The following is a 22370-nucleotide window of genomic DNA, read 5'->3' on the forward strand; positions in this document are numbered from 1 at the left end:
AAAGAAAGCAGCATTAGGTTTTCCCTTCTTGGAGCTCACTGGGTGTCATCCTTGCTAGAGGGGCCAGGCCACAACCATGAAGCTGCCTAGCCATATGAAATGTTATTAGAGTTTCAGAAGGAGGGCCACTCAGGCACAAAGCCTTTTAAAATACACTAATGTTGAAATAAATATGCATTTATATATTTTATATAGACTAAGTGAACTTATCCATTTCAAAAATAGCATTGTCATCTAAATTCAAATTGCTCTATTATGATGAGTGGCACCGAGCAGCTTTTTATCTGGGGCTTACAGGTTTCAATTACTTCAGGGAAGAGTCTGGTAGCTGCAGATAGAAGTCCTCACCTCAATATGGCATTCATGGAGAAGTTCGGGCTCTGTGGGGATTGTCCAGAGGATCCTTGTGAATATACTTTCCCTCTTCAAACTATGGGGCACACATATCGTCAGCATATGTGCGACTAAATATTAAAAGTGCAGGCACTGTACATTTAGGTACCTTGTGATCATAGAACACCTTATACAAATATCTATCAGAGCACTTAACTTATTGCCATTCTCTGCATTTATCTATTTGATTTCTAGATGTTAAACTTTTAAAGCATTTAAGTAATAGTGATAGTTTAGTAGTAGTACTAGTAGAGCATATATAATAATGATAATAAGAATAAGAATAATGAAAAGTACAATTTTTTTATTGAGAATGCATCATGTGCCAGGCAATACCCCATATATAATTCACTTACTGTGTCTTACAATTACCCTTTGAAGTAGGTATTATAATATCCCAGCAGTTGAGTATATGGCAAGGATAATGGTGATTCTAATGGACAGAAACTGGGATGGGCATAGGGGATTGTGTCTGTAGGAAATTGACAGCCCTCCTGTTAAAAACTCCCAGACCTAATTAGTTGTACACCAATGCTGAGAACTTAGGTGACCAAGCCTAGAGCTAAGAGGTGTAAATAAAGAAGCAGTGTGAGTAGCTCAAAGAGCATTATTATCAGAGTTAGAAAAATCTGGCTTTAAGTTTCTTTTTGAAGGTTAGGAATAAGACTGGTATGTAAAAGACGCAAAAATTAGAACTAACTTGTAAAATTGTTGTAAGAGTTAGAGTGGCTGTAGGATAAGCATTTTAAAAAGTTGTTTCTAGGAATCAAGATGTAAGGGAACACATGAGCTAAGGACTCAGTTGTGTCACAGGGCTCTTCAATGATGGGCTAATAGGGTGAAGAGGGACAAAGATAGGGACAAAAGAATGATTAAAGAGACAGGAAGAAAAACCAGAATAAGGATTTGTTCTTGAAGCTTAGCTCTTTGGTCCAAGCTGTGAAAGTTGAAGCAGTGACAGACCAACGGGGCTGTTAAGAATGATGTCACTTCTGAGAGGGGGGAGTGTTCTGAGAGAGGTGGGGGCTCAAATACAATTTTGGGAAAAATTTCTCTGTGATTTGTTCCCACAGATCCAAATACGAGAAAAGCCCGGGGATTCTTAGGAACCAGGGCTCAGGAGGGTAACTGAGGTGCCGTCACAAATGGCAAAGACGGAATTTGGACCTGGGTTTGTCTGGATCCAGACCAGTGAGAACCTGTACGTCCTAAGTAAGAGCTCAATTGGGGAGACGTGAAAATGATTGTTTTCTTTTTCCTTCAGATGTTATTAATATAACTTGAGATCAGCAGCTATTATTTAGTTACTAGAGGTTCAGTGAAGCCTCAGCTAGGTTCCTATGCATCTTTACAAAGGCATAGGTTAAACAGGGAGATGTTGCAGATCAGTAAATCAACATGTCTTATAATTCCTTGGTCTTACTCTGCTACAGTGTTCAGTGAATGCAAACTTGATAATACTGCTTCCTGGATCACACTCACGTAACCATAGACTGCTAATACGAAGAGTAAGAAAGCACCATTTTTTCCTGTATCTTTTACTAGTAAATAGAAATGATTTGGACTCTTCCCCCATTCACATTGGTTATAAAAAGCAAATATTTCTGATATTTTAAGTGAATTTCAGTATAAAAATAAAACAATTTCTAAGACAAAGAAGACAATAGTTAAATTAAAGCAGGTGAATGATTAAAATGCAGACAGGATAAACTTATGAAACATGTAATAACATGGATGGACCTAGAGAACATTATGCTGAGTGAGTCTAGCCAAAAACTAAAGGACAAATACTGTATGGTCCCACTGATGTGAACCGACATTCGAGAATAAACTTGGAATATGTCATTGGTAACAGAGTCCAGCAGGAGTTAGAAACAGGGTAAGATAATGGGTAATTGGAGCTGAAGGGATGCAGACTGTGCAACAGGACTAGATACAAAAACTCAGAAATGGACAGCACAATAATACCTAATTGTAATGTAATCATGTTAAAACACTGAATGAAGCTGCATCTGAGCTATAGGCTTTTTGTTTTGTTTTGGTTTTTTTGTTTGTTTTGTTTTTGTCTGGTTGTTTGTCTTTTTTTTACTATTATTATTACTTTTATTTTTTTCTCTATATTAACATTCTTTATCTTTTTCTGTTGTGTTGCTAGTTCTTCTAAACCAATGCAAATGTACTAAGAAACGATGATCATGCATCTATGTGATGATGTTATGTTAAGAATTACTGATTGCATATGTAGAATGGTATGATTTCTAAATGTTGGGTTAATTTCTTTTTTTCCCATTAATTAATAAAAAAAATAAAAAATAAAAAAATGCATACTCACTCTGAAATCACAATAAAATAGGACAATTTTACTGTCAAACAAATCTCTTTCTGAGTCCTTTATCTATATAAGCAAAATTCTTAATCTTACCATGTCTTTTTTTCTCTCAGAAAGTTTTTTTTGCCACAGTATGTCTTTAGCTTCAATATTCAGAGTTCTTGCAATTTTTGTGTCATTTTCATTTATGAAAATGTCCAATTGAAGTCCTGCCTGATCTACTGACAGTTTATATGGTTAGGCAGGGAGGTGAAAGAGTGAAGACCTGTATTTCCATAGCTCCAGGAATAATAATCATAGTTAATATTTGTTGAGCATTTACTAAGTGTCAGGGATTGGGTTAATGTTTCCAATGGATTTCTAGTTCAATTAACTGTATGAATTAAATATGAGGCAACTAAAATATAGAGAGATTAATTCAATTTATGAGAGTCAACTAAATAGGAATTGCTAGGCTAAGTTTCAAAGCAGCTGGAGTCTGCACTCTTAATGAAGGGGTACAGTCCTTGTTTACTTATCAATCATTGGAGACACCCTAACACTAACCCCTAACCCTAACCCTAACCCTAACCCCAACTCCAACCCCAACCTCAACCACAACCCCTAACCCCTAAATGTAACCATAACCCGAACCCCTAATCCCTAACTCTAAACCTAACCTCAACCCCAACCCCAAACCCAACCCTAACTCCAAACCTTAACCCTAACCCTTAACCCTAACCACAACCCCAACCCAAACCCCTAACCCTAACCTGAACCCCAACCCCAACCCTAACCCCTAACCCTAACCCTAACCTACACTACCCTACCCTACCATACCCTAACCCTAACCCTAACCCTAAACCCTAACTCTAACCCTAATCTTAACCCTAACCCTAATCCCTAACCATAACCTTAACCCTAGTCCGAGCCCTAGCCCTAACCTAAACCCTAACAATAACCCTAGCCCTAGCCCTAGCCCTAAACCCTAGACCTAGACCTAGCCCTAGCCCCAACCCTAACCCTAACCCTAGCCCTAACTCCTACCCTCAACCCTTAACCCTAACCCTAACCCTAACCCTAAACCCAAAACCCTGAACCCTAAACCCTAACCCCAACCCTAACCCCTAACCATAACCCTAAACCCTAAACCCTAAAGCCTAACCCTAACCCTAACCCACCAACAGTGGATAAGTGTGCCTCTTTCTCCGCATCCTCTCCAGCACTTGTCATTTCCTGTTTTGTTGATAATGGCCATTCTGGTGGGTGTGAGATGATATCTCATTGTGGTTTTGATTTGCATTTCTCTAATGGCCAGGGACATTGAGCATCTCTTCATGTGCCTTTTGGCCATTTGTATTTCCTCTTCTGAGAGGTGTCTGTTCAAGTCTTTTTCCCATTTTGTAATTGGGTTGGCTGTCTTTTTGTTGTTGAGTTGAACAATCTCTATAAATTCTGGATACTAGACCTTTATCTGATATGTCGTTTCCAAATATTGTCTCCCATTGTGTAGGCTGTCTTTCTACTTTCTTGATGAAGTTCTTTGATGCACAATGGTGTTAAATTTTGAGGAGCTCCCATTTCTTTCTTTCTTTCTTCAGTGCTCTTGCTTTAGGTTTAAGGTCCATAAAACCGCCTCCAATTGTAAGTTTCATAAGATATCTCCTTACATTTTCCTCTAACTGTTATATGGTCTTAGACCTAATGTTTAGATCTTTGATCCATTTTGAGTTAACTTTTATATAGGGTGTGAGATACGGGTCCTCTTTCATTCTTTTGCATATGGATATCCAGGTCTCTAGGCACCATTTATCGAAGAGACTGCTCTGTCCCAGGTGAGTTGGCTTGACTGCCTTATCAAAGATCAAATGTCCATAGATGAGAGGGTCTATATATGAGCACTCTATTCAAATCCATTGGTCGATATATCTGTCTTTATGCCAATACCATGCTGTTTTGACCACTGTGGCTTCATAATATGCCTTAAAGTCCGGCAGCAAGAGACCTCCAGCTTTGTTTTTTTCCCTCAAGATACTTTTAGCAATTCGGGGCACCCTGTCCTTCCAGATAAATTTGCTTATTGGTTTTGCTATTCCGAAAAATAAGTTGTTGGGATTTTGATTGGTATTGCATTGAATCTGTAAATCAATTTAGGTAGGATTGACATCTTAACTATATTTAGTCTTCCAATCCATGAACACGGTATGCCCTTCCATCTATTTAGGTCTTCTGTGATTTCTTTTAACAGTTTTTTGTAGTTTTCTTTGTATAGGTCTTTTGTCTCTTTAGTTAAATTTATTCCTAAGTATTTTATTATTTTCGTTGCAATTGTAAATGGAGTTCGTTTCTTGATTTCCCCCTCAGCTTGTTCATTGCTCATGTATAGAAATGCTACAGATTTTTGAATGTTGATCTTGTAACCTGCTACTTTGCTGTACTCATTTATTAGCTCTAGTAGTTTTGTTGTGGATTTTTCCAGGTTTTCGATGTATAGTATCATATCATCTGCAAACAGTGATAGTTTTACTTCTTCCTTTCCAATTCTGATGCCTTGTATTTCTTTTTCTTGTCTAATTGCTCTGGCTAGAACCTCCAACATGATGTTGAATAATAGTGGTGATAATGGACATCCTTGTCTTGTTCCTGTTCTTAGGGGGAAAGTTTTCAATTTTTCCCCATTGAGGATGATATTAGTTGTGGGTTTTTCATATATTCCCTCTATCATTTTAAGGAAGTTCCCTTGTATTCCTATCTTTTGAAGTGTTTTCAACAGGAAAGGATGTTGAATCTTGTCAAATGCCCTCTCTGCATCAATTGAGATGATCATGTGATTTTTCTGCTTTGATTTGTTGATATGGTGTATTACATTAATTGATTTTCCTATGTTGAACCATCCTTGCATAGCTGGGATGAATCCTACCTGGTCATGATGTATAATTCTTTTAATGTGTTGCTGGATTCGATTTGCTAGAATTTTGTTGAGGATTTTTGCATCTATATTCATTAGAGAGATTGGTCTGCAGTTTTCTTTTTTGTAATATCTTTGCCTGGTTTTGGTATGAGGGTGATGTTGGCTTCATAGAATGAATTAGGTAGCTTTCCCTCCACTTTGATTTTTTTGAAGAGTTTGAGCAGAGTTGGTAATAATTCTTTCTGGAATGTTTGGTAGAATTCACATGTGAAGCCATCTGGTCCTGGACTTTTCTTTTTGGGAAGCTTGTGAATGACTGATTCGATTTCTTTACTTGTGATTGGTTTGTTGAGGTCATCTATTTCTTCTTGAGTCACAGTTGGTTGTTCATGCCTTTCTAGGAACTTGTCCATTTCATCTACGTTGTTGTATTTTTTAGCATAAAGTTGTTCATAGTATCCTGTTATTACGTCCTTTATTTCTGTGAGGTCAGTGGTTATGTCTCCTCTTACATTTCTGATCTTATTTATTTGCATCCTCTCTCTTCTTCTTTTTGTCAGTCTTGCAAAGGGCCCATCAGTCTTGTTGATTTTCTCGTAGAACAAACTTCTGGTCTTATTGATTTTCTCTATTGTTTTCATGTTCTCAATTTCATTTATTTCTGCTCTAATCTTTGTTATTTCTTTCCTTTTGCTTGCTTTGGGGTTAGTTTGCTGTTCTTTCTCCAGTTCTTCCAAGTGGACAGTTAATTTCCGAATTTTTGCCTTTTCTTCTTTTCTGATATAGGCATTTAGGGCAATAAATTTCCCTCTTAGCACTGCCTTTGCTGTGCCCCATAGGTTTTGATATGTTGTGTTTTCATTTTCATTCGCCTCGAGATATTTACTAATTTCTCTTGTAATTTCTTCCTTGACCCACTCGTTTAAGAGTGTGTTGTTGAGCCTCCATGTATTTGTGAATTTTCTGGCACTCTGCCTATTATTGATTTCCAACTTCATTCCTTTATGATCTGAGAAAGTGTTGTGTATGATTTCAATCATTTTAAATTTGTTAAGACTTGCTTTGTGACCCAGCATATGGTCTACCTTTGAGAATGATCCATGAGCACTTGAGAAAATGGTGTATCCTGCTGTTGTGGGGTGTAATGTCCTATAAATGTCTGTTAAGTCTAGCTCATTTATTGTAATATTCAAATTCTCTGTTTCTTTATTGATCCTCTGTCTAGATGTTCTGTCCTTTGATGAGAGTGGGGAATTGAAGTCTCCAACTATTATGGTAGATGTGTCTATTTCCCTTTTCAGTGATTGCAGTGTACTCCTCACATATTTTGGGGCATTCTGATTTGGTGCATAAATATTTATGATTGTTATGTCTTCTTGTTTAATTGTTCCTTTTATTAGTAGATAGTATCCTTCTTTGTCTCTTTTAACTGTTTTACATTTGAAGTCTAATTTGTTGGATATTAGTATAGCTACTCCTGCTCTTTTCTGGTTGTTATTTGCATGAAATATCTTTTCCCAACCTTTCACTTTCAACCTATGTTTATCTTTGCGTCTAAGATGTGTTTCCTGTAGACAGCATATAGAAGGATCCTGTTTTTTAATCCATTCTGCCAGTCTATGTCTTTTGATTGGGGAATTCAGTCCATTAAAATTTAGTGTTATTACTGTTTGGGTAATATTTTCCTCTAACATTTTGCCTTTTGGATTATATATATCATATCTGACTTTCCTTCTTTCTACACTCTTCTCCATACCTCTCTCTTCTGTCTTTTCATATATGACTCTAGTGCTCCCTTTAGTATTTCTTGCAGAGCTGGTCTCTTGGTCACAAATTCTCTCAGTGACTTTTTGTCTGAAAATGCTTTAATTTCTCCCTCATTTTTGAAGGACAATTTTGCTGGAGATAGAAGTCTTGGTTGGCAGTTTTTCTCTTTTAGCAATTTAAATATATCATCCCACTGTCTTCTAGCTTCCATGGTTTCTGCTGAGAAATCTACACATAGTCTTATTGGGTTTCTGTTGTATGTGATGGATTGTTTTTCTCTTGCTGCTTTCAAGATCCTCTCTTTCTCTTTGACCTCTGACATTCTAACTAGTAAGTGTCTTGGAGAATGCCTATTTGGGTCTATTCTCTTTGGGGTGCGCTGCACTTCTTGGATCTGGAATTTTAGGTCTTTCATAAGAGTTGGGAAATTTCCAGTGATAATTTCTTCCAGTAGTTTTTCTCCTCCTTTTCCCTTCTCTTCTCCTTCTGGGACACCCACAACAGGTATATTTGTGCACTTCATATTATCATTCAATTCCCTGAGCCCCTGCTCAAATTTTTCCATTCTTTTCCCTATAGTTTCTGTTTCTTTTTGGATTTCAGATGTTCCATCCTCTAGTTCACTAATTCTAGCCTCTCTCTTTAAATCTACCATTGTAGGTTTCCATTTTTTTCCATCTCTTCTACTGTATCTTTCATTCCCATAAGTTCTGTAATTTGTTTTTTCAGACTTTCCATTTCTTCTTTTGTTGATCCCATGCCTTCTTCATGTCCTCCCTCAATTTATTGATTTGGTTTTTGAAGAGGTTTTCCATTTCTGTTTGTATATTCATAATTAGTTGTCTCAGCTCCTGTATCTCATTTGAGCTATTGGTTTGTTCCTTTGACTGGGCCATATCTTCAATTTTCCTGGTGTGATTTGTTATTTTTTGCTGGTGTCTGGGCATTTAATCAGATATCCCTGAGTGTGGGACCCAGCAGGTTGAAAGACTTTCCTGTGAAGTCTCTGGGCTCTGTTTTTCCTATCCTGCCCAGTATGTGGTGCTTGTCTGTCTTTGGGTCCCACCAGCAAAAGATGTTGTGGCTCCTTTAACTTTGGAAGACTCTCGCTGCTGGGTGTGTGGTGGAGACAGGGGAAAGGTTGTAGGTTGGTTTTAATGGCTTCAAATTGTGAAGTCCTGGGATCTGAATTCCTTGAGAGTGGGATTTCACCTGAGTTGTGTTTCACCCCTCCCACAGGGAAGGTTCAGGTGGTAGAGAGCCCTGAAAGCAGCCTATTTCTGCGTTCGAGCAGTTGCAACCTGTGTAATCCCAGCGCTGAGCCCAGAGGCAACCAAGCCTCCATAGAAACAGCCGCAGAAGGCTCTGTTTCACCCCCTTTCCTCTTTTTCAGTTAGCCCAATCAGCGACTTCCACCTTGATCAGTTTCGCCTGAGCTGAGGGCCTATTTTTAGTAGTCAGAAGTTGTTCATTAATGCCACTATTGGTGTTAGGTTGGGCTTAATCTCTACTACTGTTGGAGACTCTTTCCTTTCCCTCCAGGAAGTCACCTGTGGGGGAGGGTCACCGGCCACTGCAGCTTGGGGGACCGCTGATCCGAGGCTCCCAGCTGGCCTGGGAAGCCGCGTGTGTGGAAGGGGCTCCGGTTGCCGGCCGCTGCAACTTGGGGAACCGCTGTTCTGAGGCTCCCAGCTGGCCCGGGAAGCTGTGTGGGAGGGCTGCTGTGGCTTGGGGAACCACCGATCTGAGGCTCCCAGCCGGCCCGGGAAGCGGCATGTGGGGGAGGGGTGCCGGCCAACATGGCTTGGGGAACTGCCAATCCGAAGCTCCCAGCCGGCCAGGGAAGGAGGGAGGGAGGGGCTCCAGCCACCAGCTGCCACGGCCTGGGGAAGCACGCGCCTCTCGGGGTCCTCACCACAGTGGAGTCTCTTAGCCGGTCCAGCCGGTCCAGAATGGGGTACACTGTGTGTCTGGTCTCTGTCGTGGCTCTGAGAGCTGTTCTGTACTGTTTCTAGTTCTTTAGTAGTTGTTCTGGAGGAGAAACTAAGATGCACGCTCCTTACTAAGCTGCCATCTTCTCCCTCATCTCCTGTTTTTAAATGAAGACCTTGTCTAATCACCTTGACTCCTTCCCTCATTTACTATGTCTTCCCAGACAGTGTACAGATTGCTCTGCTGCCTTCAGTCTTTGTGCCTAATTTGGGTTGCACCTCTTTCATTTGTTTTTTGTTTTGTTTCGTTTTGTGTGGAAGATTCCAGGGATCGTGTGCAGTTCCTCTAAAAGAGGAACATCTCAGATGAAATGGATGAAAATGATTTCTTTGTTAAATTTTTTTATTTTCACATGTGTCAAACCTGAAATAAAAATTTACTTTAAAAATTAGACCAGTGAAACAATAATTGCTAAGCCAAGGTGAGGCAATACAGGTAATGCTTTTTTGGGTCTTGTTTCCTTCATGTTTGAGAGCCGGTACTTGTTCTAACTTTGAGAAGTACCTGTGTTTCCTTTTTTTTTTGCAGTTTCTGTGCTCACCCCTGCTCTCCTTTTCCCTTTCCTTATCCCTTAAAAGAGACTAAGATAAAGCCCACCTGCTTCCCTAAACTCTTGTTAACATTAACTAGCCTACTCCCTACCCAGGAGAGAGAAGCCTGATGTAGGTATGTTCGCCCCCTCTTTCCATCACACTCGTTTTCCACCAGATTTGCATTTTGATTTATGGAAATAGTCTATACCCATGAAAGCAATTATAAAATGAAAGGTTGAGGGGGTAGCTAGAAATTCTTAACAGCCAGCTTTGCAGAGTTGGAGAGGACCTGGGGTCTAGTTTGGTCCCACGTGCACAATTTAAGGGCTCTCTTTTTCTGAGTTCAATTCTAAGCAGTAGTGAGTCACTTAAAAGATTAGGGAGAGGTTTAGACAGAAAATTGTTTAGAGGAACTAAGGTGACTTCCCAGTGAAATCAGTTGACCAGATTTCAGGAAGTCTTTTTAATTTATACTATTGCTCACATTTTGAAGCTGTCTAAATTGGCTGGAAATAATTTTTCTTGGTGCCTTATTGGTTTATCCTTGCAAACCTTTTGTCATGTTTTCATGTGACTGGTTCTAGTGAGATGGAACTACCCAATGTTCTGGAAAGGCTGGGCTAGGTTTAAGGGCTTATCTGGAGTAGGGACTCATCTGGAGGTTGTAAGTTTATGCCTGGAACACTTGTGGAATCTTATTTGTTGCCCTAGGTGTTCTTTAGGATTGGCTGGAATGGTCATGTCATGGTTGAGGGTTGTCAGGTTATGATAGGTAGCAAGATCTACCTGAAGCTTGTGAAGAGCAACCTCCTGATTATCCTCTGGACTCTATTTGAATTCTCTCTGTCACTGATACTTGATTATTTATACTTCTTTTCCCCCTTTTGGTCAGGTTGTAATTGTTGATCCCACAGTGCCGGGTCTGGATTCATTGCTGGAAGTCCACTCCCATGTTGCCAGGGAGACTTGCATCCCTGCATGTATGTCCCACATAGGGGAGGCCTGTGATTTCACTTGCAGAGTTGGGCTTAGAGAGACTGAGGCCACATCTGAGCAACAACAGAGGTCCTCCAGAAGGACTTAGAGATGCCTATAAGTAGTCGAAGCTTCTGTGCTCCCTACATAAGCTTCACAAGAGTAAGCCTCATGATTGAGGGCATGGCCTATTGATTTGAATGTCCCTAAAGTTTGACACAGTATCAGGGAATTCCCTGATGGTAAGGTTTAATAGTTCCATAGTCTTTCTCCCCTCCCTCAGGGGACTTTGCCAATACTTTTTGATTATCTGCTTAATATAGTCTAGGATGTTCCCAGGCATTGCAATAATCTATACAGTATTACAGGACCTTTTTCTTATTCTTTGCTTCCTTGTTTCAGTTATTCAAATGAGCACATTAGTTCTTATAATTAATTGTATTCATTATTCATTTCCCCTTTAATTCACCTGGGGATAAACATATAAAACAAAAAGCAGAGTTTATAATTTGATAGTTTATTGTTTGTCCTTTCAACTTCAGCACATTCTAAGATCATTCTAACAGTTCTCTCACTCAAAATGAAAGAGAGCCCTGAAATTTTCCTTGTAAAAAATAGCAGGGAAATAGGGTAATACAATGCCTGGGCGGGTTTCAGCATTACCATCTTTCTTTCCTGGGAAACCCTCTATATTTACCTAAGGCTTAAAGGAAGATTAAGCTATTTTCAGAGGCAATTTAGATGAGCAGATACTTAACACCAAAAGGGCTGCTGGGGCTCACCATTCAGATGTAAGATTTGGTTGCTAATTTCTTATGTAAATTATTGGAATAGAGTAAGTTCCTACCATACTATGAGGCAGTTGATTGTCTGCAGGGGAGAGGGGCCACCAAGTTTTAGGCCTTCAAATACTGCTTTGATTACTTTAGTTTGTGTTTACCACCATTTCAGTAAACTTCTCCTCCCCCCTTTTAGTTTACTCTGTAACCTTCAAGTTGGAGATAATTGGAGAATGCAAATCTGTGTCTGTGAAGTGAAAACCCTGGCTGTTTTCTTAAGGTAAATGCAGATGAAGTTTATTTGAAAAGGCTCTACCATTGTTCCTTTTTCATTTAAAATCATTTGCCCTTCAAGAGCCTTGGTTTTAGGGCAACATTTCAGAATTACTCTCAGAAAATGAAACTATTTGGGGGCCAAGTTTGGCAATTAAATTGCTATTTGTATGCCTATATTGATAATTTATCTTTCTAGCCTTGTGTCAGTAAATAGATTTAGACCCTTCCATTATCCAGGAGGCTCTAAACAGATCACATTGGGCATTATTTAATTTAAAATGTAATTCAGAATTATTCTGCAAGGGAATAGTGAGGTTTCTTTTCATTCAGTTTGAGATTTTAATTAATGTTTATCACTTGTGGCACAGCAGGCACTTCATCCTTGCACTGGTTCTCCTTGGCTGCCTAGTCTGGAAGGTGGGGGATGCTTAGTGGCCCAGGTGGTAGGGTGCACACATGTCTGTGTCACACCTGAACACCCTGAGTTTAGGAAAGCTACAATTTCATAGAGGAGCTCAGCAACCATTTTTGACCTTGAATGCATTTCCTCTTGACCCTGTTTCCAGACTCAGCCATCTCTTCCCTTTCTGTCTCCTATTCTCTCTACTCTTGATTAAAATGTATGTGGCTTGTGTTGGTGAATATCTAGAAGACAAGAAGACAAAATAGGACATTTTTTAAAACGTTTCTTATTGTTAAATACAACATGTATAAAAAGAAAAGAAAGAGAAAGGAATGATTTTCATATAGAACAGATTTCAGAGTTTGTTATGGATTTGTCCTTCTAGTTGCTCCAGAACACTGGAGGCTAGAGGAAATATCAGTATAATAATTCAGCACTCGCACTCATTTGTTACACCTTAGCTTCTCTGTATAACTCCACCAACACCTTTGATCTTTCACCCATTCTTTAGGAGTATTTGGGCTATGCCTATTCCAACTTTTTCATGTTGGAAGGGGCTGTTGATAATATGGGATAGGGGATGGAATTAGTTGATCTTCTGGAGAGGCTGGCCCCACTGTATTTCAGGACTTATCTGGTAAAATAGGACATTTTTTAACATTGGACTTTGATTTTTTAGAACATTTTAGAAGGTAGTACAGAGTTCTTGTATATCCTCTTTCAATATCTTACCTATAGTACATTTTTTATATTTAATGACCAACATATTGTTATTGACTAAAGCCCATAGTTTATTCAGAGTTCCTTCATATTAACCTAATGTCCTTTTTCTGTTCCAGGATAGCATATTACATTTAGTTATCCTGTGTCCTTAGTTTCCTGGTTTTGACAGTTTCTTACCTTCCTTGTTTCTGATGACCTTAACAGTTTTGAGAAATACTGGTCAGGTATGTTACGGGTTAACTCTGTATTGAATATTTCTGATGTTCTCCTGATTAAATGGGAGTTAAGTTTAATCACAGAGGTAAAGGTAAAGTGCCAATTTTATCACATCGTATCAAGGGAACATACTATTGGCATGATTTATGACTATTGATATTGTTGATAATCACCTGGTGTGACTCTCCCCTGCTCCACTCCTTTTCCATACTGTATTTGGAGGGGAGTTACTATGTTCAACCCACATTTAAGGAACTCCTCCTCCTTTATAAAGGATAATGTACCTACATGGAATTATTTCAAATTCTTCTACACAGAAGATTTGTCTCTTCTCCCCTATTTATTAATATATTCAGCCATTTATTTATATCAAGAATTGGCTCATAGATACCTATTTTATACTTCAGGGTATAATTTAATACAACTGTAATTATTTTTTTGTTCAAATTATTCCTACATTGGCTATTGGGAGCCCTTTCAGTTGGCTCCCATGCCCCCTGGACATAACCCCCACCAGTGTGGCAGTGGTGTTTTTTGTGGTTGGTTTTTCTGGTTTGCTTTGTTGTTGTTGTTGTTTTTCATAAAATAGTACATTTACACTTTCATTGTTAAAGGTAGTTCTTGGGAATTTTTTTAAGAGAAGGTACCTAAAAAAAATATGCTTCCCAAAGAATCCAGTCATTTAATAATGAATATTGTTGACCTCTAGGTTTCTGCAAACCATAAAGGGGAAGCATATTTCAAAGACTGTAGTATTCAAAATTATTTGTACTTCTCCACCTGAGTGGACTATGTAGTTTTTACCTTGCTGTTGAAATCCTGCTTTCTTTTGACACTCAACAGTGTGCTTTCTTACCCATCTCTGCTCTGTGCACAACCAAATTTGTAGTTTCTCCCCCTTAGTCTCTCTTTGCTGAAATGTCAATGCATTGCAGTCCTTGAGAAAACTCTTGAACTGGGGTTTTCTTTGTGGTGTGCAAATCTATGATTGTAAGGATTCATCAGTAAAGATGAGGTAAGTGTCTGCTGATATTTTGAGAGGCTGGAAAAGGCTGGTGTATCAAATGCTCCAGGCTTTGGTTTGGAAAGGACCCAGGAAATGTCAGGTGATAGGTCACAGCAAAAATGGACAAGGAAGAAATTATAGGGAAGTTCCTACATCAGCCTGCAGGGAGGTGAAGCTTGACCTAGGATTTAGAGAGGTGTTAATGAAGGTGAGGGAACATCTAAATTGGAGTAAAAGGCCTTGATTCTGGTCCTAACATTTCTGATTACTGGGTATTTGACCTTGGGCCATTTTCCTAAATTTTCTGGGCCTATTAAACAGATTGGAAGAGATTACTGTTCCCTAAATCTTTGAGTCACAAATCTCTTTTAATATATAAACTTTCAAACCCCTTAGGGATTTAAAACTAATTTTATCTTTCCATTGCATGTGATAAAGAATTGATTTTAAGTAGAAAGTATTTATTTGAAATAAGTATATTAGTAAACTGTCAATTTTCATACTAGACAAGAAAAGGTTTTACTTTTTCATGTATGAAGTGCTGCTTAATTTGTGTTAAATTGATTATATAAAAACATATTTGGCTGACAAATTAAAAAATAAAATATTATACCTTTATTTTGGGGGAGTGGATACTAAATGTATATTAAATGTTTTCCAGCACCAAAATAAAAAAATGTTAAAAATGTACTTTTGATACCCAAATTTTAGAATTTCTACATTTTAGAATTAAAAGTATATACTAGTTTATTTTTGTAAGTTTCACATTTTAACTCTGTAGACAGAAAGTTTCAAACTGCTGTTTGCTGGACCTTCTCTACAAAGAACATGCTGCCAAAAGTGTCCCCTCTCCCCTCATACATGAAAAGCCAAATTAGATTATAATCACAACATTTTAATCTTTAGGACATATTGGTACACTTCATATAATCATAATTTGGTGAGTGGGAATGAGGCACGAATTTAACTTTCATAATAGGAAAAGAGTATCTTTAGTCACATCTGTAAAATTTCTATTTTGGGGTTCATTAACATAATCAAAGTTCCCTGAGCTTCCCATCTTTATGCATACAAATTAAGCCAATGTCAATGCATATGACTTATAATAAAAACAATTTAAAATTATATAATGATCAAAATCACACAGTGACATGACTCACATGTCATTAACTTACTCAATTGCTTTCCATCTTGTTGGCTCAAAGACGCTTCAGAATATTTTATTTTATTTTTTTTTTATTTCTTTTATTAACGGAAAGAAAGAAAAAAAGAAAAAAAAAGAAAAAGAAAAAAAGAAATTAACACAACATTTAGAAATCATACCGTTCTACATATGCACTCAGTAATTCTTAACATCATCACATAGATGCATGATCATCGTTTCTTAGTACATTTGCATCGGTTTAGAGGAACTAGCAACACAACAGAAAAAGATATAAAATGTTAATATAGAGAAAAGAAATAAAAGTAGTAATGATAGTAAAAAACAACAACAAAAAAACCCTATGATACCTGAAAATTATAAGTGAAATTTAAACAGACATTATCACTTTCTAAATATGAATACATAACTATTCTAATGTTCTACTTTAAAATAAAATATTCCATTTTATATTGTTAACATTGGTTCATAACTGTTCTGAACTACTTTTATTTTGCTAAGTTGAGTAGTGTGCTTTTTGTCTTTTCTTCTATGGTAAATTTCCCATGCCTTACATCACTGCTGCTAAATCATTATGTAACTTTGGCTGAGTTCCTTATCCTCTCTGTGCCGCAGTGTCTTCATCTGTGAAAAGAAGATAGTGGTTCCAATTTAGAGTTGTTCAGAGCACTAAACGAGATCATCTATACAGTGTTAAGCACTATGCTCGGCTTATGGTAAGTGAGCCATAAACTTTAGCTGCCATCAGTATCATTATCATCATCAGTTCTCAAATTCCAAGCATTTGAGTCCTATGCCTTCATGGAGGTGGAGACAACAGAATGTTCCATATATCCATAGGCTCCACAAATTTTGTTTATAAGCTAAGTAATATAATTCACATATAGAAATGATCATTTCTAAAATAAATCTAGATAATACTATGAGTAATAAAATGCAGATTCATTTAAAATTGTTAAATAATCCATAATAATTTTTAAGTATTTTTCTCAATTGAAGGATACTAAAAGTTAAATTTGAATTTTTTTAAAGTTAAAAGATCTACAAGACTGAAATGGTTGAGACCCATTGCCTTGATCATTTAGCCTTTCTTCTGTTGACTTTCTAATTCCATTATGTTTACTTCTGAGGTTTGATGGTCACTGACCGTATAATTACTTATATGCACCACACCTTCATGCAATGTTGTGATAGTGTTTTTTCTTCTGTCTCTCATCTGCTGACTGATAGATCCAGCTCTTTGTTCACATTTGGTTACAATCATGATATGATTTGATGCTTTTAGGAAGACTCCTGCATGACTCTTTCCTATTTTGTACTAGGCAATGATGATCATTTCTTCAGGTTTGTGTGGAAGGAGTGAATTGTCTGTCTTCTGTGTTCCTACAACTCTCTGGAATAGCATTTATCATACTTGATTCACCCTCTCTTGGTTGCAAGTGACAGAAACCCACCTCATATTGTCTTTGGTAAAATGAAGAAATTATTGGCAGATACTCTGGGCTTCAGGATTCAGACACTGCCAGAGCACTCTCCTGTGGTCTCCTGACTGCTGACAGGCTTCTACATATGGCAAGAAACATGGCTGCCAACAGCATGAACCAAGCCATGTCCTCCCTGGTTCCATGTTCATAATTCATTGGGAAAAGGTTTTAATTGACCTGATTTATTTCAGGTACCTACCCTGACCAATCAACTGTGGCGGGAAAGGTGGGGTGTTTAATTGACCCAAGAAGCTTGGGTCAGGTGCCAGCTCCTAGGTCAGTCCAGAATATCACAGTTCTCTACTGGAACTCATGATTACAGTGCAAGGAGAGCACTTTCCAGAGAGATGGAGAGGGGTGCTGTGCAGCAAAACAATGGCTGTCCTCTCATTTCCAATAGACTATAATGTGGATTCTTAGAGAAAAATGGGTCTTATTCAGCTCTTTATCCTCAAGTGTCAGACAGCATCTCTTACAATTGTTTGTTGAATAAATAGTGATTTAATGAATCAATGTAACATGATATACAAAGTGGTATGTAAGGTGTCATGTCTTGTCATGTCACATCATATCTAGTGAAAATAACCTAGCAGTTCTGAGTTCTAGTTTTGGCCCATTCAGTCATGAGGTCCCAAACTCTGAACTTCAGTTTCTTCCTCTGAAATGGAGAACATCTCTATTCTGTGATTGGCCTCATTTTAGAGAAATGAATTTACATTGAAAGTAAAAATCAATAGATAGCCCTCTATGTGCTCTTTTCAAATTCTGCTGCATGTTTATTGGTCTTACTGTGGGTCAGAAAATTTAAAGTCATTAGCGTTGGCTGAAGCACATAGAGATATCTCTTCTTAGTGTTTTTTTTTTGACTCTGCTCAGAGGAGCATATACAGTAGATTTTTTTTCTGGTTTCTGATTATGGATTATAAGTTTTGTTCTTAATAGTAATCCCCATAGGAAAACCTACTCTCCCAAAGGAGACGTGTAAGATATAACCTCCCTAAACATTTCACTGTGTCCTTCTTACCTGTTTTTAGGTTTTGTCAAGCAGGAAAGGATTTGTGTTTGGTATTGTTGTGTACAGAACAAAATGACATCCCAGCAGGATTCCTGCTGGTGGGAGCCAAGTCTCCCAATCTTCCTGAACACATCCTAGTATGTGCTGTAGACAAGCAATTCTTACCAGATGATCATGGAAAAAATGCACTTTAGGTGAGTGTTTTATACTTATAAAATCTCTTCAAGCTTATTTAAAAGTATCACAGATTTTTTTTTAATCACAGAATTAGTTGGGGATTATTAGTTTAGTTCATATGGAAATATTTTTTTCCATTTTGTGATTTCTTAAAAATTAGCCTTTTTAAATTTATTCTCAAACAACTTGTCTTATTAGGAGACTTTTTGACTAGATGAAGGCTAGCATACAAATTATCAAAAATTAATATTTTATAAAACAAATTAGAATTCACTCTATATACCGAGTTGTGAGCTGAAACTAATGTGTCAAGTCAACTCAGTTATTGATCTGTGAATTACCCATTTGTATATTATATTTAGTTTTTCCATGCCACCCATTATTCCTATCTATGCTTGATTGTTGGAGTCTCATTTTATACCTAGTATTTTTTCATCAAATTAAGTAAGAATGTAAATATGATGTAAAATATATAACTTTATCTCAAAATTAAATGTTTTGCTTTCTGGTATTACTTAGAGCCTGGACTTTTTCACAGCTTAGCTTCCACATATCATGGGAAATGATGAAGAATGGATTCTATGTTTAATATTTTGTTTCATAATCCAGAGGACAAATAAGGACCCAGTGGTTCCACTTCTGGATATATACCCGAGAAAGTGGAAACAGGGTCTCAAACATATGCTTGTACACCAGCATTCATAGCAGCATTGTTCACAATAACCAAAAGGTGGAAATAATTCAGGTGTCCATCAACAAATGAGTAGATAAACATACTGTGGTTCATACACATGACAGAATATAATTCAACCATAAGAAAAATCAAGTTCTAAGACATGTTGCAACATAGAAGAAAATTGAAAACATTATGCTCAGTGAAATAAGCAAGGCATATAAGGACAAATTTAGTATGATGTCACATATAAGAGATGTTTAGATTTTCAGATACATACAGTAGGTTGGAGGTTGTCAGGGAATGGGGAAAACAAGGGAAGGGGGAATGTGTGTTTGGTGGATATGGAGTATTTGTAAATAAAATTAATTTTAAAAAGAAAGAAAAAGAAATATTCTTCAAGAAGAAATATTATTGGTAAAATTAAAAAAAAAGATTCAGTACCAAGTTTGGGTGATGAAATCAAGGACTTCTTCCAAAATAATATGTGGTTTTTATAAAGCAAGCATATCAGAGGTGCTCTTTGTATTTGTTTAACAAGAAATACAGTTTTAGTTATCCTATTTGAACTTAGAAAGTAAACCAATAGAGGGGGTAATCATATAATTCATGGTCCAAGCCTGGATACTTTAGGAATTGAAAAAGAAGAAAAAAAAAGGGCAAATAGAATACAACGGTTCATGAGGTTTATTGATTTTTTTATTTAGAAGAGTTGTAGGTTTACAGAAAAATCATGCATAAAATACAGTGTTCCCTCAAACCACCCTATTATTAACACCTGGCATTAGTGTGGTACATTTGTTACAATTCATGAAAGAACATTTTTTATAACTGTACTATTAATTATAATCCATCATTTACAGTAGGACTCAGTGTTTGTGTTGTATACTCCTATGTTTTGGGGTTCTTTTCCCATATATTTGTTTTTAAATTTTTTATTCTACTAACTTATATACAACCTAAAATTTCATCTTTTAACCACATTCAGATATACAATTTGGTGCTAATTACATTCACAATGTTGTGCTGCCATCATCCATTACCAAAATGTATTGCTTTCTTTTGCCGCTGTGTTTCTTTGGAATTGTTTGTTTTTGTTTCTTAAAATTTCATTTACTGTAAATGGAATCAGAGAGATGGTTTAGGAACAAATATAAATAAAAAGGAAGAAGAGAGAAGAGGGCAATCCAAGTGTAGTATTGATTGTGAGGTCTATATGTTCATTTGTTTATCTGATCCATTCTTCTTAGTTATACATTGTCATCAAGAAGCCTAGGAAATAAAAAGTCTAGAAATACATTAAGCAGTCCCCTGAGTCAGAAAATCATCCTGCACATGCTTTATAAACGTTCCTTAAATTAATTCAGAGCCTTTTTCTGGTTCATTTTTCATGACGATCTTCTTAATGAAAGAATATCTTCACTTTGTTTTTCTTTTAATGAAATTGGGCAGATTTTTAAATATGGAAGCCTAATGTTAAAGCTTGTATGTTGGACTAAATCAACAAAGAAGAATCTGGTTATTCATTTGTTTATTCATTCATCTGGCAATATTTATTGAAATGTACTGTGTGACAGAAATAATGCCAGGTTATGATGTGGTGGTTCAAAATTTAAAGACTCTGACCTTTCCATCATGGAACTTACAACCCGGTACGGTATGGTAGATGACTTTGGAGTGCTTCTCTTTAGCATTTTAAAAGTATCAGAGTCTCATCTATGGGACAAATGTGATGTAGCTCTGGCTCCAGAGATAGAGAAATCTCTCATAATCCCTCTCTCATAATACCTCTTTGCTCAGTGATTCTTTATGACTGGAGGAGTTCTCTTAGAATACATCATGGAAAGGACACAGAAGACAACACCAGAATAATAGATTACTTAATCATGTGAATCAGAAATATGAAAACCAAAGTCTGTGAGTTTTGGAATCAGAAAGACCTGGGTTTAAATCCCAGATTTGCCACATACTACTTTCAAGAACTTGCAAGCTGTGTAACTTCTTTACATCTCAGATTCCTTGTCTGTATAAAGGAGGAAATAGTGCCTACCTTTCAGAGTTGTGAAGATAAGTGAGATGGTGTTCATGAGACACCCACCCAGCACAGTGCCTGGCACATAGTATTTACTCATTAAATATTAGTTATTCGGCTATAGTATTTGTTAAATACCTTTATAAACTTGGCACTTAGTTTACTTCCTCTAGCCTTGTAAATGGGCAGTTTCACTTGCCACTTTTCCAAGTAAAAGTGCAGTGAAACAAAATGGTAGAAGTTTTTTCTTTGATAAGCATATTGTGATCTTTTTATATGTTCAGTATTCTATTGTCCAGAAGTTAATATTCACCTGACAAGGTTTCTTACTAATGATGGATGACTTCAGTATGCATAATTTATATTGGGAAAAAAATTTAAGCTTCAGATATTCTATAGTCCCTGTGGACTACAATATCAATCTGTCTACACTTTTATATAAATTATGCAGATTCCAAAGACTGTGGGGGAATTGATTAAAAATATATTGATCCAGTTGGCAATGCATGTGCCCCAAATCTACCATGAAACTGGAAGATTTGATTGCCAGGAAGACTAGAAAGGTAATTTGGCCGCAGAAGTGTTATTTTTTGTTATTAATGTTAGCAAGCACTTTGAACAGATAAAAATCTCTCGAATCAAGGCTAATGCTGAAGCATACAGAGTTTTAAAAATGTACTGTAGGATTCTAGCTCTTTAATATTGTTGACTTTTATCATTAATGTGAAGGTTCTCTTCTTTGCCAAATATCCAGATCCATTGCTTTTCTTCCTCCTTCTACTCTCTTGCTTTTCACCTGAGAAAATCGGCAGAGGAAAAGATAAAAGATAAAACTCAACCTCAGTAATTTAATCTGTTAATTCTCATACTGATCTTTTCTGAGCTACATGGACCTATCAGATAAGCCTCATTGGGGGGATTGCCTTTAATTATTATTTGTACTAAAAGGTTCTTAATAGTGCTTTTCCTGGGTTTTGGGTGTGCTATCTCTGCCTTGCAGCTGGGACAGTTTTCTGTCAGATGATGATGATCACACCAGAATACAAGCTCCACAGGGGCGGGGGAGGGCACTCTAGCTAATTTCTTCAGTGCTGGATCTCTGGTGGCTAAGACAGGATCTAGCGCGTAGTAGAGGGCAATAAGTATTTGTGGGATGGTGGATAAATGAACGAATGACTTTAGGAATTTGGTGTACTAGGCAGCATTGACAACCCTTGTGTATGGTACAAATGACAATGCTCTTGCATGCCATCTCTGAATATGTATATATATATATTCTGAAATACTTTCAAAGTTATAGGACAGTTTAAAAAATAAAACTCTTACAGCACACTCCCAGCATACCCAATACTCAGATACCTAGATCCTCAACTTTTATATTTTGCCACATTTGGTATATAATTCTTCCATCTACCTATTCCCCATCATCTCGTATTTCAAGTATTTGTCCTAATTATATTAATGTTTGAATTTCCAGAAAGTGACAGTAATAAACTAATATCTCTATGTCACTTACCAGAGGTTGTGACTATCTCTTGTTTATCA

General features: G+C 37.1%; 1 long non-coding RNA gene across 1 annotated transcript; it reads left to right on the forward strand.

Annotated features, from left to right (window-relative positions):
* The first annotated feature begins 10505 nt into the window (after positions 1 to 10505).
* On the forward strand, positions 10506 to 18283 carry LOC143672824 (uncharacterized). The gene is made up of 3 exons (XR_013170064.1): positions 10506 to 11938; positions 16060 to 16160; positions 17963 to 18283. It is a non-coding gene; the product is annotated as an uncharacterized LOC143672824 (long non-coding RNA).
* Positions 18284 to 22370: the final 4087 nt, after the last annotated feature.

Source organism: Tamandua tetradactyla (assembly GCF_023851605.1).
Source record: "Tamandua tetradactyla isolate mTamTet1 chromosome 16 unlocalized genomic scaffold, mTamTet1.pri SUPER_16_unloc_1, whole genome shotgun sequence".
Classification (NCBI taxonomy): domain Eukaryota; kingdom Metazoa; phylum Chordata; class Mammalia; order Pilosa; family Myrmecophagidae; genus Tamandua; species Tamandua tetradactyla.